This window comes from Lichenostomus cassidix, chromosome 4A (genome assembly GCF_008360975.1).
Source record: "Lichenostomus cassidix isolate B80296 chromosome 4A, HeHo_3.0, whole genome shotgun sequence".
Taxonomy (NCBI): Eukaryota; Metazoa; Chordata; class Aves; order Passeriformes; family Meliphagidae; genus Lichenostomus; species Lichenostomus cassidix.
The window spans coordinates 13,144,416-13,161,769 of record NC_139485.1 but is presented as its reverse complement, the minus strand read 5'-3'; the positions used below and the strand labels follow the sequence as shown (position 1 = coordinate 13,161,769).

Genomic DNA, 17,354 nt, shown 5'->3' with positions numbered 1-17,354 from the left:
GTGAACATTCTGCTTCCAGTGGAAGTCATGCTGGGTCTTTCCCCAAAAGCAGTAAGGGCTGAAAGCCTGAGTTCAGAAAGGAATTCCTGGAAGCATCCCCAGTTTGACTCACCTGGACTCCTGCAAGTGCAAATATTCCTCAGTCTTAGGGAGGGATATAGAAATCATGTACACATTTAGAGCTGAATTCACTCTGTCTTAACCCCTGTCATGGCTGAGGAAGTGCTTTCTAATATGTTTTTGAGAGGACTATGTTGTTACCAGCATATGGCATTGTTTAATTTGATTTTACTTTGGTGATAAGGCACTAAACAGAGACCCTCCTGATGCTACTCATGGCTGACCTCATTTCTGTGGGATCTGCAAATTTCCATCCACATCACCCAAAACCAACATGACCTGTTGCTCTTGACTGCAATACCTGTCCCAGGCAACATGGCTTCTGTCACTTTTGGCTCTGTCTTCCTCTCCCTGTTGATCCCTGCAGCTTTCCTGGAGCATTTTTAGTTATCAAGAGACGACTAAAGTTCCAAGAACACAAAGTAAATAAACCATTAATGGTGCCTGTACCAAATTAAAATATCTCTAATCTTTGTACTTCTATCTTTATTTATTCTACTCATTTCATGGCTGGAACAAGTCTAAATATAAATAAAACGTTCTCCACTATCCATCCACACAGCCCAAAGATGTGACTCCAAGGAAATGTGCTGACATGATTAAAGGAAACCCACAGTCACAAAACCCAGCAGTTTTCAACCTTCCCTAAATGACCACTCAAATGCTGTGAACTGGGATGGAATCCGGAATCTTCAGCCCATTAAATAAGATAGAAAATGCAGCATGTTTATCATTCTCTGACACCTCTTCCCACCTCTGACAGTCCCCAGAGGGCTTCTCCTGAGGCTCTCTCAAGGCAAGAATGCAGGCAATCAGACCTGTTTCCTGGCCACTGTGCACTGCAATTGCCTGGAGGGTGGAAGATGAATTTCTTCTCTTCTATACAAGACTGTCAAGATGAAATATCTAGAAACTCTTCATAGCAAGGTGGTTTTAGACAGTGGAGCAATCTCGTATTGACAAGTGGTTGAAAAATTTACCCAGTGGCCTTTCAGAAGTGAACATCACAATGTTATGTATGAACAGGCAGATGGAAGAATGGATCATTTCATGGGTTCTTTGTATTTCCAAACGCTGTAACTCTGCTGCCTTCCCTGCCCCTATTCAACATCAGCCAGCCCATACTCTAAACACAACCACAGAGGAAATGCATCAAGGCAGGAGCTCTTAATAGTCGCTGAAAAATGAGGTCTAAAAATGGATAAACATTTGCAGTGGTCTAAGCAGTAAAATACTGAGAAATGCTTTTTTCCTGCCTGTTCCAAACAGTTTTTGAGAATGACTAATACATTATTTCCACTGGCTCCAAAACATGCAGGTACAAATTGTTGCACGAGATAAGGGAAACATCTGTTCTTCCCCAGCCTATTGGCTTAAAACTCTGAGGGTGGAAATCCCCAGCTTCTATATATTAATGAGCCATGTGTGTGGTTTGTTGACCAACCATGCCTGGCCACAGAGAGGAGAGTTTCTGTTGAAAAGTTTCTTTCTACTAACACAGCGTGAAGAAATTTGAGTCACCTGGGTCATCATGGTCCTCTAAAGCTCCTCAGAGAGTCACCAAATTCAGACTCCTTAGCAAACAGTAAAACACAAGGTAAATGTCACCAAATTGATGAAGCTTGTACAAAAAGCATTGTGGGAAGGAATATTTCATTGTCCTGCCATTGTAATTTTCTGTGTCTATGACACTGTAAGCTGCTTCCAGACCGCTTAATTAACACAGTCATTAATAGCCTATTACAGGAACAAGAATGTGTTATGAATGTTCCATGGGGTTTCACTAAGTGGTTTTATTTATTCACACAGCTATGGTGAATCCATTATCACATTCCCTGAATGTGTTCCACAATGGTGGTGAAAATCTGTCTGTGGTAAGAGGTTGCTCCTTGCCAAAACAAGCAGCCCTTTGCAAATTGCCTCTCCCACACCCCTCCTGCAGCCTTCAAGGCTAAGGGAGGCCACTGCAAGGATCCAGTTTGATCCCTGAAACACAAACCATGGCAATTTTGCCTGATAATGAATGATATTAGGATACAGGCTGCCTTGCTGTGCAAATAAACTCTCTTCAAGTTTGACAACTGCTCATGGAACTAGAAACCTTTCATAAAAGCTTCCAGTCCTAATTTACTCATCCGAAGCGCTGAAAAATTTACAGCCTCTCTCTGGAGAGCCCATTGCATCTGCTGCCCAACCCACCTTTAAAAACCTGTGTTATGTTCCTTGACTGCAGTTTTGTAGCTCGAGGTTTCAGCCCTGGCATTTCATTATGCCTCCGCTGGGCATCAGGGATGGAACAGGCTGTTCTCTCCAGGAGTCTCTCCAGCGATGGAGCTCTGAGATAGGAGTTTTAGTTGCTTCAGGCCAGAGCTCTGGTGAGCTCTGCTCAGACCAGCACTGGATAAGCAGATGTGAGCTGCAGCTTGGTGTCAATGCCCCTTGAACACTTGCCTGTTGCTCACATTCAGGCACTCGTGGCCCCCACAGGACTGGTGCTGTTGAACCCATTTAATGCCATTTCTAATTTGCTTCTTATATACAGCAGTATTGCTTAACGCCCACTCAGTTCCCATATGGGACATAGAAAGTCAAATCTCACAATTACAAGAAAAAAACACTGTGGGGGAAATCCCCAAAAGCAGAACCCAGGTAGCTACCAGTTTTTTCCTCCTTATCTTCTTGGGCTGCAAAATTATCAGTTCCCATCAGACATCACCAGACAAATCCATCCAGTCTGAGGCTGTAACATTTCCCTGAGACCACAGGGGCAAACAAAAGCTTTGATCAGCTAACCACTGCAAACTTTTATTTATTTTTGATTTCCTTTTTACATAGCAGACATGGTTTGCAACAAAACGTCATTTGAAAAGGTGATTTGGCCAGTGCACAGAGCAGCAATGTTTTCCACAGCACACTTGGCTCGGCTGTGTCGGTGCTAGAAGGGTCTGTGCTAGGGATAGCAGGGGGATTGTGGTCATTATTGTCAAATTTTTGGCTGTGCTAATTATTTATTCAGTTTTTGGAATGGGAGGGGATGGGATAAACTTCTGCCTGGGAAGTCTGGATGTTTAGATGCTTTCTTGGTGCCTGTTTCACTGGCCACACAACTATAGAGTTCATTCTATTCCACTTCTTCCATAACTGGTAAATTTTCAATTGCAAATCCATGAGAAAACAAGTGATACAAATTCCTAGGGGCACTGGAAGGCAACAGTGGTGCAGCTGTGATTGGAGACAGGTCTGCCACAGGTTTCTATCCAAGCCAGTACCTTAGCATCTGGATTAACCCCATGGCCTGACAGAAGAACAGAGTGAGTTTCTTTTCCTCTTTTCATTTTTTCTTGTTCTTCCACCTTTCAACAGTACTCTACTATGCACCTTCATTCTTGTGCTACCAATCTGCCTCCCTTGCTTCTTTGCAGGGAAATGAAACATTACTTTCTTCTGTGCTGATCAGCAAATCCAAAGGATTAGAGGTCAAGGTGAGCTGTCTCTGGGTGCACACATCACTCACTATTGCAACCAGGTGACTGAGGCAAAACTAATTTAAAAATCTAATTATTTCCCCAAAAGCAGCTCCCATCTGTTGAGAATGCATCAATATCAAGAAGAAATCTGTACAGGGTCCAGCCAGGCTGTACTGACTGTATCCCACAACAGCCCCTGACAAAGTTAATTAGGGTGCTCCTGAGAAATGTGTAATAACCAGGAAGATCACAGGAAGCACTGTGTCACCACTGCTGCACAGAGGGATTGGGATTTGGGATGCACCAGGATTTCAAAGGAGACAAAAAACATGACAAGACTATTCAAGAAAATTAATAATGACACTTGCCAGCAATTGTAGAGAAAGATAAAAACACACACGATTTTGAGGTTTCATAGAAACATCTAAGGTATCTCATTTCTGTTGGGTCTGGAACATCTTACGCATGAGATCCTTGATGACTTCATTGGAAATTCCTCAGGCTCCATTCTCACAGTTTGTAAACAATGAAAATCCACCCTTGGCAGCATTTCCTACACCACAGTGGTGAGAAGAGTGAGTTCACACTCCTTGCTGAGCCTCCTGCAGCACACCAAGAGCACAGGACACAGGACTCCAATCCTGGAAGATAAACAACAGCTTCACATAAACCAGAAGGGGCCTCAGGGACCAGATAATCCATCTTCTTACCACAAACCAAGTCTAATCAAAACCAAGTACTCCCAACCTGCTCTTAAAGACCTCCAGAAAAAGACTTCACCACCTCCCCAGACAATCTATTCCAAGGCTTTCATTGTCCTTTACCAATATGTTTTTATGTCTCACTTTAATCATTCTCATTGCAGTTTACGCAGCTTATTTCTTGTCTTACCCAGCATGAGCTCACAGAACAGACTATTCCCTTCTGTGCAACAGCATTGCATGGATTTGCCACAGTTCTCTGTCTTTCTAGATTATAAGACAAGTTAAAGGATCTCTCATGATTTCTGTTACTCTACCTACACGCTCTCCAGCCAGTCTGTATTTTCTTTGAGGAGAAGCTCCCCTAAGGAATGTGATTTGAGGCTTTACCCAAACTTAGTTGAGCTACAAGGATATCACTCTAACAAGACTCTCCATCCTGGGTTACAAAGGCAAACAAAATAAAATGTTGCATACAGGACGAAAATGGTCAGCAAGTGGCTCAAGGCACTCAATGACTCATTGATAGACTAAAATGTGATGAAGCTCTCATTGATCTCCTCCAGATACATGCTAGTACCAAATGTTCAGCTCTTTTGAATATGAAATGGAATCTACTTTTTTCTTGCCTAATTCCCTTTGGCAAGAAAAAAGCACCTGAAACTCTCTAGGAATCAGCAAATGAGCAGCTGAATTTAATTGCACAACTACTCCATGACATCTTTTTACATGATGAAACAAATGTATCATGATTGCATTGTCTCAAGCCAAGACAATATTCTTCTTCTCCCATGTCTTTTTTCAAAAGCCTGAATTGATACTTGGCTTGGAATCACATGCTGCTCATATTGAACAAAGGTTGTCAGACTGTTCAAAGACTTACTTGGAATTCCTGTTGCTGAAGTATCCAAAGTGTGTTGGGGAAACTTTTCCCTTAGGATGTTATTGGGATCTCAGTTTCCAAGAAGACTTCCAGACTTGTTTAGTTTCAGCCAAGCTAGTAATATCCCTCTGTGGCCTTTGGTTCTTTTCCTTCTATTCCTTATCACGAATTTTAAGATACATGTGAGAACAGGGAAAGCAGAAAGTGGCTAAATATAGTCATCAGCAGGCTGGACATCTCCAAAATCTTCAGCAAACAACTAATTTTGACTGGAGGATAATTTTCTGGTTGGGGACTCTTGTCTATGCTCAGGAAATCTGCAGCAGGAAAAGTTCTGTTCTTTCATTTGGGATTTAACTCAAAGATGGAACAAGCCTTCTGTGTCCAAACTGGTCAGGCAGTGTCTGTGCCACTGAATCTGATGCTGCTGTGGCTGAGCTTTAATTGTGCCTATCACTGAGGTATGTTGACCACCTAACTTAAAAATCCTGTACATTAATAGCTTTTCTCTAATCCCTAAATCACTGATCCTGCCTGGAAAACAGGGGCATATTCCTTCTAGCCTAACCAACCAGGGAATTTTCTTTGGGCGAAGGTTAAAAACAAAATAACAGGGAAAAGAAAAAAAAGAAGTCACAGAATGCAGTCACAGAGCACTGCTCTCTTATTTGCAGTACAGTTGAAACCTTTGGGCATCTGCTGAAGAAAGAGATGGAAAAATAAATCTGAAAAAAACACAACAATTTCCACTACTAGGAATGCTTTTAGCAACCCTCCAGTGGTCCTAATTTTAGACCATTTTCCAATTAAATTTAGCAATCGCTAAAGTTTAATTATAGAGGTATTTCATTCAGCCTGGCAGCAAATTATTTCTTTGAGATTTCCCCACTTTGGGTGTACACTGGAGCATTTTTCTGGGAATGCTGCCCTTGATTTGAACATCCTTCTGAGGGTGATGTGCACAGACTGCTGCAGTGGGGAAAAAATCCACATCCAGCAATCACATAAGCAGCGTGTGCCTAATTAGTATGACTAAAGCTAAAGATCAGAAATTTTCTAGATGAACATTATGGCTACACAGTGTCTCCTCTTTTCCTTCTGGGAACAATAATGGAAGCATTTAGCTAAAGCACTAGCATAGGTAATGTTGCCATCTTGCTTTCATTCTGAGTTGACAACTGACTGCAATTTCTGCATGAAATATGGAGCATAAATACTGCTCCATCAAGGAGAAACATGGTATGGTGATGTAGAAGTCAAAAAAGAAGTGGGGACTAAAGGGCCATTAAGTTTTTGCATTGGTTTTAATAGCACTACCTCACAAATATTCCAGCATGCTGATGGACTGTCTCTCACCACAAACTCTCAGTGCAGACTCTAGGGCTGCCCAAGAGGGATAGAGCAGGATGCCAATACTTGGAAAGGCTAGAGAAAGTAAGACAGAAATGAAAGAAAAAGTAGTTAAACTTTGGGGCTGTTTGTTCCACTCTCAGCAAACTGAGGCATCTCAGAGGAGAGCACAGGCATAACTTCAAACTGTTAGGAAGGATTTGAGAATTAGTGAGCACCTGGCACATGAAAACTTCTGATTGCTTTGCCCAACTCTTCCCCTTGCTCCCATGAACATTCCACACAGATCACACAGGATTAACATAAAAGCATTGGGTGATCACCTTAACTTTGCTCAACTTCCATCTTCTCAGTCTCTCATCTCTATTCCCACAGCTCTCCTGTCCCCTGTGTGCACAGCAGCAAATTCTTACATGGTTAAATGAGCCCAAGTGTGCCTGAGCTGGTGGGGTGGGTGGGTGAACTTGTGGTTCTGGAAACAGTTCAGCACTTCTCATCTCAATATACTTTGCAAAAGTGCTTGAAATATCTGTAATTCCCCTTGAATTAAATCAAATCATTCTTTGATTTTTTTCTTTCTTTTGTTGTTTTCCCAACTTTGTCATTTTTGCAGCAAAGCAAAGAGTGGCAGAACCCCCCAGATTTTTTTGTTTCTACTTTTTGGAAACCTTCTCACAAAGTCACATCACTGATCCCATTTCCTTCTTTCCCTTCACTGTGGAAGTGCTGTGCTTTCATTGTTGTGAATATCATCATATTTTCCCTGTTTTAAATCCTCCATAACTCTGTGAAAATTGAAGTGACAGTCAAAGCTAGACACTAATTGAGGACATGATGGCTTGTTTTGTGGTGGAATCAGAAGATCATGGGCTTTGGGGACTCTGAGTTCCACAGGATTTCACATCCCTACACAGCATCTTTGTCACCAGTGTCTCCCTGCCCATCCTGTTCCTGTGCTGGAACAATTCCTTACCTTCTGTTCCATTCACACATCCTCATCCTTCCAAGCTCCTCAGGCAATCCTACATTCTTCCATCACTTCTTCTCTGCACAGATATCTTTCTAGAACAAAAAGATGCCTTTTCCCAAAGAGGCCAGGATGCTTTTTCCATGACACAAGCATCTCTCTGTCAATATGCACATCCAGTCCCCAGCTGACCCACACTTCTGAACACTCCTCAGTGGCAATCAGGAATTCACACAATCCCCTGGGTTTGCTTTAGTCTCCTTTCCTTGGTTTCCTTCCCCAAGGCTGAGGGTTACTGTCCAAGCCATGACCCTGTCATGATGCCTTGGCACAGTGAATGCTGCAGACACCCCTAGCTGCCTCCCTGACATTCCTGGTGCTGCACATGTCCTGGCAGCCTCTGAGCAGAGCAGCCCAGGGTTAGTTTGGCCCACCTGAGCACCCCTCTGGGGAGCCTCAGCAGGAATCTGCCAGTCCTCCAAATTTTCCTCTCTTGCCTTAGGCAGGATTTCATTGACACTTGTAGGATTCAGCACAGAAGGCAGGAATTAGGGAGGATTGGCACAGAGCTGCTCACCTCTGCTCCTTGCAGAGCTCCCTCTGCCTCTGATGGAGCTGAGCAGCTTCCAGAGCAGTCAGGGGGTTCAATGCAGCACATCCAGCAGCCTCCACTCCTGCTCCACACCAGCTCCAAGAGCTTTAGGCTTTTCCCTTTCCTGCTGCAAGCTCTGAAGTGAAGCAGCCAGCCCCAGGCATAAATCCACTGTGATTTATGTGCCTCTGGCAGGTTGATGGCTTAATCCATGCAGGTCCAGGTGGATGAGATTGATGTGAAGGCTTTAGCTACAAAAAACCCAATTTTACGTTCCATATCCCTGATTTGCCTTGGCATGTGCTGGAGTTTGCTTAGAATTTTGAAAAGGAAATCAGTCAGCAAGTCCTGCTGCTTCCAGCTGCTCAGATCTGGTTCTTCTCCTTTCTCCATGGCTGTAACACGCCCTCTGCTACCTTCCCTTACCTTCTGTTACCTTCTGCTCTTCTGCCACTAACAGATGCTTGTCCCCTTTGCATTTTAATCTCTTCTCAGTTTACATTTTGGCTTTATTTTGTCATAAACTCTGCTCTAAAGCCAGGATATCTATTATCTATGACTTGTGTGCATGTTCCAACTTGTAACTCAGCTACAGGGCATGGTAAAGATCCATTTTTAGAAAATAAGTGCTTTTTCCACTCCACTGTTTCTCCAGCCATGTAACAGTGTGACAGGTGTCTCCCACTGAACAATGAACCCTCTTTCATGCTGCTCCTTAGAAATGGTAGAAATCACAATTTAATTCTGCCTCCAAATGGAAAAGGAACCACATGACCAAACAATGGTAATGATGGTTAATGAACACCAGTGGGGTGCTGGAACAAAAATCCTGCTCAGGCTAATGGGAGAGGTGGCACCCCTCGTCCTGACCAACAAAAGGCACTGCTGAACACTTTCCTGTGACAACAGTAGGAACAGAAGAGATTGTCGCGTTAGGTGAAGTGTTGCTTTCCAAGAACTAAACAAGAAGTAACTCTGCCAAAGCCAGACATTTTCCCAAGAAACTGTCTACCAGTGCTCGTGGGGCATTGCAGCTTTGTCTGTGTTCAGGGAAGAAGGCAGCTGGAAAGCCTCAAAACTCGCTGGAGGAGAGAACAAAAAGGGCTTCAGGGCACAGAGCTGGCTAGGAAAGTGTGCTTGAAAACTGCCAGCATGGAAACGGCTGGCTATTGCTGACCTTTCCCATGTTTACAGAGACAGAACTTTCAACACCTGTAACTGGGAGGGAATGAGCTGAAGAAAGATCTGACTCACATCATCATTCTCACCTCCTAAGAGAAACAATTCTGTAAGGCTTCAAGCACTCACCATGCAAGCCACAAGGCAGCATCCCTGGAGAACAAGCTGTCTCTGAGCACTGCCACCCGATTTCATTACTGGGGCTCATTCCACATCCCTCTTCATCACTCCCAGAAGCATCCTGACACCCACACACGTTGTCTATTCATCCCCTTGATTCCCTCCCTTGCTCCTGCCTGGCAGCAGCACAGGGATAGATCCTGGCTGGCCTCACACTGGAGCTTTGCTTTCCATGAGGGCGTTTCATGAGATGTTTCTCATCTATCACTGACACCACTGATTGTGCAAGGGTTGGAGTGACCAGGCTCCTGTCAGAGCTTCCCTGCTGAACCACAGCTGAGGGACACTCCCAGGGCTCAGGAGGGGATGAGGACACTGCTCACACATGGTTGTGGGGACAGAGCAGCACTGCGGGGAGTCAGGTATCCCTCGCTTGGGACACAGGTGAGAAAGGGACATTGTTGATGCAGGCACTGCTGCGATGTTCTTGCAGGGAAAATAAACAGTGAAGCTGTTGCACAGCCTGTTGGAGTCCTCAGTGAGACACTGAAACACCAGGAGACAGGGCAGGGCTAGAGTAGCTCTTATTATTCAGCTTTCTGGAAAGAACTCGGTAGAGAAAAAGACAATTCATTGCTTTTGAGCTTTTGGATAGTTTTTTTTTGTTTGTTATCCTGTGCAACGAGGGGAGCTTTAAATTTCTGCTTTCCTAACAACAAATCAATGAGGTCAAGGTTTGGATGTGATCATCCAGCACATAAAATATGCACACTGCATGATTAGTGATTAAATTCTGTGTGTTAGCAATGTGGAGCTGGTGACAATCCAGCTGAGGTGCAAAGCACACACAGTTGTCTCCACATACTTCTCCTGTTTCGTGAAGAAACTCAGTATTTTGTCTTCCTGCAAAATATTCAACTGATTCCTTTCTCTGTGCAAAGCAATTTGTGATAAGGGGTAAGGAGAAAGGTCATTGGAAATAACCTTCAGGGATTTTTATAAATATTTCACTACTACCAGAATACTGGTTTGGGTTCTTTGCCCTTCTTTAAAGTTTATTTTATATCAAGTTTATAACTGTGACTGCAGTATTTTTTCAACATATAAAATACCAAGAAAATGGAAATAAAATCTGTGGAATGGGGATCATGTACTTTTTTTTTAATCTGAGGTAGGTTTATTTCTCTCCATTAATGCTAGATGGGGATATTTTAGAGATTCATGGCTGGATCCATGTAAAGACAGGCACAACAGGGAGAAATGTGGGCACGGTATTTTTTTTAGTGCAATTTTAATGAGCAAATGAAAAGCAACAATCCTTTTTGTGCTCTACTCCTGCAAGAGCAATTCCATGGTTATTGATTGTTACTAGAAATAACTGTTAAATATTGAAATAGCTGTTTGAGGTACAGGATATACAGTGTACATACTGCTTGAGCTTTTAATTTCTAAGTGTTATCAGCACTCACAAATCAGAGTTAAACCATTGCCTTCCACAGGATGAGATTTAATTACAATATTCAATTATTTCTGTATTCAAGCTTGATTTCTGGAGAAAGAAATCTTCTCTGGAAGACACAGAAGGGTGATGCAGAACCAATCACAGTTACACATGCATCCCCAGGCCAAGAAGCCAAGACACTCCTGTTTTATCATCCACATCAAACATTATCTCAGCAATGTGAAAGTCGCTAATTATTTTCCTGGGCATTTAAATGATGTTAACAAACTTTAGCTTATTATCCAACCTTTTGGTGTCCTCATGTGGGGTTGAAAAAGTGACATGCCTCAACTCTTTGGGTCATGCTCCCAGTTCCCCCAGACCATCTGTGTGGAGGGAATGGGACAGATCTGAGAACTGCATCACTGCCAAAGCTGGAAGAGGAATCTTTCATTTTCTCTCCCAGCTTTACAGCATGCCCAGACAGGCTCTTTTGAATTTCATGCACATAGATAGGTGTGGGAAATCTCTCCACTGATATTTTTAATGGTCTTTTCTTCATTATGTGGTGCCTGGGTTAACTCTTATGGTACATGGCAACTGTTCTTAAGAAAAATAATTTCCTCAGCAAGACTTTCTAGACAAGACCCTTCTCTGCCTGGTGCTGTCTTGTGGAACAAGGCTGAGTGAGCCCTGCTGAAGGTGGAGGAGAGGGCAGAGGGAGAGAGACCCAGCCCTGCAGAGATGCCAAGGCCATGGATTATGCCAATTTCCCTCTCCTTGGGAACATGACCTCTCCCTCTCACTGTCTGCTCACCACAACTTTCAGACAAATTAGTTTTGCCTTTATGACCCCTGGAAGCTCTGAGTGCTCAGTGCCTTGGGGTGGGCAGGGCTGGAATCCTGGCTCCAGGGGAGTCACGGGGGCAGAGGTACAACCTCAGTCCCTTTGATCAGTCTGGCTGGCAGGAGCCCTGGCACAGGGTGTGCAATGGCATCTTGTGCTCAGTCTACTGTCAGCTCTGAGTGTGACATTCCCTGAACACCTACAAGTTACCCTCCAGCTTTGATCATCTCAGTTTATTGGGAAACAGAGATTATGTGATACTGCTGTGCTGAGCTTCTTGGAATCACAGATATCCAGCAGTTAAACCAGCAAAGGTAATGCTCAAGATTTGGCCAACAGAAAGTATCTTTTATAGGATAATAATCACAAAAATGTCTTTTACTGCTCTCGCTAAAATACACACTTGGTTTGGTGTGCATCTTGAACAGAACCAGGAGAACCTTCTCACACTGCTCCTCTGCCCTCCTCTGCTCTGGAATACACTCACTGCTGTGCCTGCAGCAGAGGGGGAGCTGGCAGTGTGCAATGCTGCCTTTAAGAATGTTCCATATTCCACTGGGACAGAGGTGCACCACAAAAAGCACAGAAATTATTTTGTAATGGACCTGATTTAGTGCACATATGTTCAGCTGGGTCAGCTGCCAGGATGCAGGTATAGTGCATGGTCTTTGGCAGTGTTTGGTAATAAAGAATGGAATTCCCATGCCCAGCCTGCTCCAGGAATACCAGTGATCCTGGAAGCACACCCACACTAATTAACACATTTGAACCTGGTGCTGACTGTGACAGGCTCTGCACTGTGGGGACCTTTTGTTCACCACAAGCAGTTCTGTGGCTTCTCAACATTTTCAGTGAACCATTCCTTCAGTGAGACAGTTATTTGGATGTTGTCTGACACTTTGCACAGGGAAAAAAGTCATGGAAACATAGAAGGGTTTGGATTGGAAGGGGCCTGAAGGATCATCTCATTCCAGCCCCCTGGCACAGGCAGTGACACCTTCCACTGGACCTTGTTGCCCCAAGCCCCATCCAGCCTGGCCTTGGACACTTGGAGCCAAATCTTCTCACTGGACTGGTGCAATTCTGTCCCAAACACTCATCCTGACTCATGGGTGGTGAGAGCACATGTCCCAGAGGGTGTGGGCTGGGAGGGTCTGTGATTTGCTTTACTGTATCTGTGCACACACAGAGATGAAGGGTTGGGGAGAGTCTTATGCCGTGGCTCAAGAGCAGCTCAGCTCTGTCCTGCAGCCTCCTCCTGCAGCCACCTGCCTGCACAAGCCTGTCCTCTTGCTCCAAGCTAGGTTGGCATCCATACCAGGAGAGAATGGGAATTGGCAACTGAGTGCTGTTCTGAGGAAGCTGATGGTATTTTCCAGAAGCCAAGGGGTTTATCAATTGCAGTAGTTACTGAGTGAGACACACCCAGCCCAGTTAGAATCCAAGTTCCACATCCTCTCTTAATGGCTATCCAACAAAGTCCCAGCAGCATGCCTCATTGCCCTGGCCCAGAGGAATTACCCCTTGCTTTACCCAGACAATGAGGGCCTTTGTTCCATGGGAAGAAGGCACCTGACTGAAGCAGGTGACACTCATTTGATTCTGAGACTTGTGGAAGTTAAAACTCCCTGAGACTTTGTGATCCATTGCCTGTAGAGGAATGATCCCCTCCAAGATACCCTGATCCAGTTGATTGGGCTGTTTGCTGATGTTGTTATCATTCTGCTATCAATGGTGTTATCAGCCCCTCTCCATGCTTGGTGAGTTTCCCTTTGTTGTCATCCAGGCCGCAAGGTGATCCCTCAGCTGTGGTCCCCATGATGAGCTCCACTGAAGCCCAACCTTGTTTGCTTCCCTGGGATTTCACAGGTGCAGCCAGTCATGGAGTTCAGGCACGGGTTCCTCTCTGAAGCGAGAAAAACAATATTTCTGATGAACATAGAAATGTTGCTGTGAAACATTTTCCGGGAAAAAATGAGACAAGTTAGTGAGGGATCAGGGAGGGAGAGCACAAGTGTGATGGGGAGTGGCTGAGGGGGCTGTGGGGTCTTAGCATGGAAGAAAGGAGGCTCAGGAACTCCCTAACAGGAGGCTGTAGCCAAGTGGAGGGTTAGTCTCTTTTCCTAGGTAACAAGAGTCAGGACAAGGGAAAACAGCCTCAAATTGCACCAGGGGAAGTTTAGGTTGGATATTGGGAAAATTTCTTCCCAGAAAGGACTGTCCAGCCCTGGCACAAGACAGTGTTAGAGTCCCCATCCCTGGAGGGATTTAACAGGCTTGTGGATGTGACACTTGGGGACATGGGTTGGTGGTGGCCTTGTCAGTGGTGGGGGAACAGTTGGACTCGATGGTCTCAGAGTACTTTTTCAACTTCAATGCTGCTGTGATTCTGTGTCTAAGGAGGAATCTAAGGAGGAATCTGTGATTCTGTGTCTAAGGAGGAAGTGTAGAAGAAGAAAAAGGGATAGAAACTTGTGTGAAAGTTGGCTGGCTCAGTCCACTCAGTCCAACATGAGTGCATTCTGTGCCAGTCGCTCACATAAACATGCTGAGATACGATTAGCTTTGACTTCTCTGATACTTATCTGCATAATTTGTTCTATGTTTCCATTTATCTCTTCCTTAATAAGGAAACATGCCAATAACTGAATGCGTGGGTCAAGTTCTGTTTGTCAATTTAATTTGTTTTGGCTACAACCTGAAGATTAAAACATGCAAGTGAAAGAGAAATAGGCTGAATGTGAAAGCAGGTGATCTGAACGCACAGCCAGAAAACTGGGCTTAGACCATCCACTGCAAACCCACCATTTGGATAAGTAACTCTTTCCTGTAAAAGGGAACTGATGTAATCAGGTTCAAACTTGCTTCTGGTGAGCCAGATGTGACCAAAAAGGATCAGCTCATTAAATACAAACCATAAGTAAGTCAGACTCCCCCTCCATTCTGGATTATCCTAAACAGGATTTTTTTTTTTTAATTGGCTAGTAAATGCAGCTGCAAATCACTTTTCTTTTTGTGACTGCTGGTATTGAACAGATGTCACATGGTGAGAGCATTTTGGGAAGAGGATTGAAAGCAAGGTGCTTTCTGCTCAGCTGTAGAACAGAAATCCACAGGAAAGGCAGATCTTCCCTGGCATTCACAACATCTTGCCCTTGAGTGGAAAGGGTGGTGGGTGTTGGACACTGCTGTGGGTGTCAGAGAAAGGAGCTTTTAGATAGAGAAATTCATCCTGCTGACCATCCAGGTATACTCCCTGAGCAAAGGTATTTTTCCTACAAGAAACTCAGTAGTGTAAAGGGGATGGAAGAAATAGTAATATTTGATGTGATGTGAGAGAGATGATTATTCATGGCAGATGATGGTGACAGCTGGGGAATCACAGTGTCAGACTTGACAGAGTGACAGAGAGGAGTCACTGGTTGTACACACAGGGAATTGTTCCTTTTCCCCTGAATTAAACATACTTTGCTTTCATGCATACTTGCTGGTGTGACAGGCAGGAGAATGCAAAGGATGAAGGAAATTTGCACTTAGGGGCTTCTAGGAAGGAAATCTTGTTCTGTGGGGTTTCTTATTTTGCAGAAGAATTTTACATTTGAATCCAACCCTCCCTGCTCTCAGCAGAAGGCAGCTGGAACTGCACTTTCACACAATCTATGGTGTACCCACCAAATCAGCTGAGGTGTACCCATTGCCAGACATGGTGTCACACAGTGATTCCCTGCTGTGACTCACTTGTTGCCCCAGCTCAAACCAAGCTGGAAAATCTTGAGCTGGAGCTGAGCCAGGCTCAAGGGACAGTCACCAGCTACCTGAGGGACCCTGCTGGCTCCTGGCTGGGTTGTGGCAGCCCAGCCCACCTCACCTCTCTGCTTTCAGCAGAGACATGATGAGGGATCTCTTCCCAGACTGGGATCACCCATGAGGATAGCAATTCTTTACCTATTACCTGCTTCTAGGTTCTCCCTGCAGCCAGGAATGTTGCAAGTGAGCGAGCAGCTACAAAAGAAACAGCTAATTAGGACCTGAAGTCATAAATGTCTAGCAGTTTGTTTTCACTGTGGCTTCATTTGATATTTACCTTAAAAGATCAAGAAAGTCAAGGGCAAAGGAGGCTGTAAGGAGTGAAGTGATGGCTTTGTTCCCTGTTTTCTCCTGCACCAGCAGGGCCCTAAGTGGCACAAGCAGCTGTGGACAGTCCTCCCCTCTGCCCTGTGGAAACATGCCAGGCACAAGGGGCTCTGTGGGCTCATCAGACATGCCTCACACTCCTCACACTACCCACCAGGCCCTGCTGAACTGGGCCTGACAAGTCTTCCTGCTCTGGGAATCTTTGGGGTTGTGCTTATCCATGGACATATTTCATCCTCTGAAGAAAACAGGAGATTTGGAAAAGCTGAGGTCTGCAGCTGGGTGAGTGAAATAAGAGTATATTCAAAATGCTCAGATCAAAGTCAGACAGGGAAGATGCTGGAGGCAGGAGGAAAAAAGCCATCTGGTTTACTTTTGTCTTCCAAAAGAAAATGAGCCTAGGAAGAAACATATCAAACAAAATTGTCTGGATTTCTGAGCAACTTTCCTGGGCATTCCAATAGCCTGGGCCAAGAAATATTTGAAGCTGTGAGTGCATTGGGTCCTTCAGAGTAGACTGACACCATGACTGCTTCCCCTATGATGTGAACCAAGAGAAATCATGGTCTGGGCCCATCTTTAAGCAATTTCTATCTTTGCAGCCCCACATGCCAGGCTGGCAGTGCTGGAGCTGCCTGCCCCACAGCACAGCACAGCACAGCAGCCCTGGCAGCAGCCTGCCCTGTGCTGTGCTGTGATCACTGTGCTGTGAAAATGACCTGGAACAGGCTCATGGACATGGCTGCCCATTTATAATATGGCAGAAAAGTCACTGTCACTGCCAAGAAAAGACAAAAGGTCATCAAACAATAACCCAGCTGTAAATGAAGGCTATAAATTTGGAGATGTGTGGGAGATAACTACAGGCTTCCTCTCTTATACACCTAGCTTGAAAAGTGTTCTTCAGGTCAAGATGCTGTGTGTGCCATGGGCAGCCTTTTCTTATCAGAAATTTTTCAGTGGAAAAAAAAGAAATCTGCTTTTCTTAGTTTCCATAAGTGAACAATGGGATGCAAGATCACTGCTCAACTTTGAGTGGAAAACAGGAATAAGCAATGCCTGCAGCCCCTGGACGTCCCATGCCCCTCATACAGAGGAAGATCCTACATGAATTTGAAAGTAAGTTTGAAAAATCAATTCAAAAATATAATCGATTGCTCAGAATGAAGCTGTGGGGACAAGTGAGAGCAAAAGGTTGTCCAAAGATCCTAGTACATTACAAAATTGCGCTGGCTGCAGCTGCCTTCACGCCTTCAGCTGACTTCCCTCCTGAAACAGTTCTCTGCAAGATAGATTGGGCAAAGTCTGAAATGTTATTTTGTTGTACAATAAAACCATAACTGTGCCACAGCCATAGTTGTTGCCAGGTGGGTAAGAACAGTTGATTTGCATTAAATCCTGAGGACATACTTAAGGCAGCAGCTTGCTCCTGCCATTGCTGAGTTTCAGCCCAAATTCTGATCCCAGATGCAGCTCTGGTAGAGGATGTACATTTAGGGCTGGATTCTGTTCAGCTGTGGATGGACTGTTTGCTGGCCACATCAGAGGAGCTT

General features: G+C 44.5%; 1 long non-coding RNA gene across 1 annotated transcript in view; it reads left to right on the top strand.

Moving 5' to 3' along the window:
* LOC146437520 (uncharacterized) overlaps nt 1-17,354 on the top strand; it is a 43,152-nt gene that overhangs the window by 23,705 nt on the left and 2,093 nt on the right. The window contains exon 2 of the long non-coding RNA XR_014852264.1: nt 16,791-16,920. This is a non-coding gene — a long non-coding RNA (uncharacterized LOC146437520). The remainder of the gene's footprint in view (nt 1-16,790; nt 16,921-17,354) is intronic.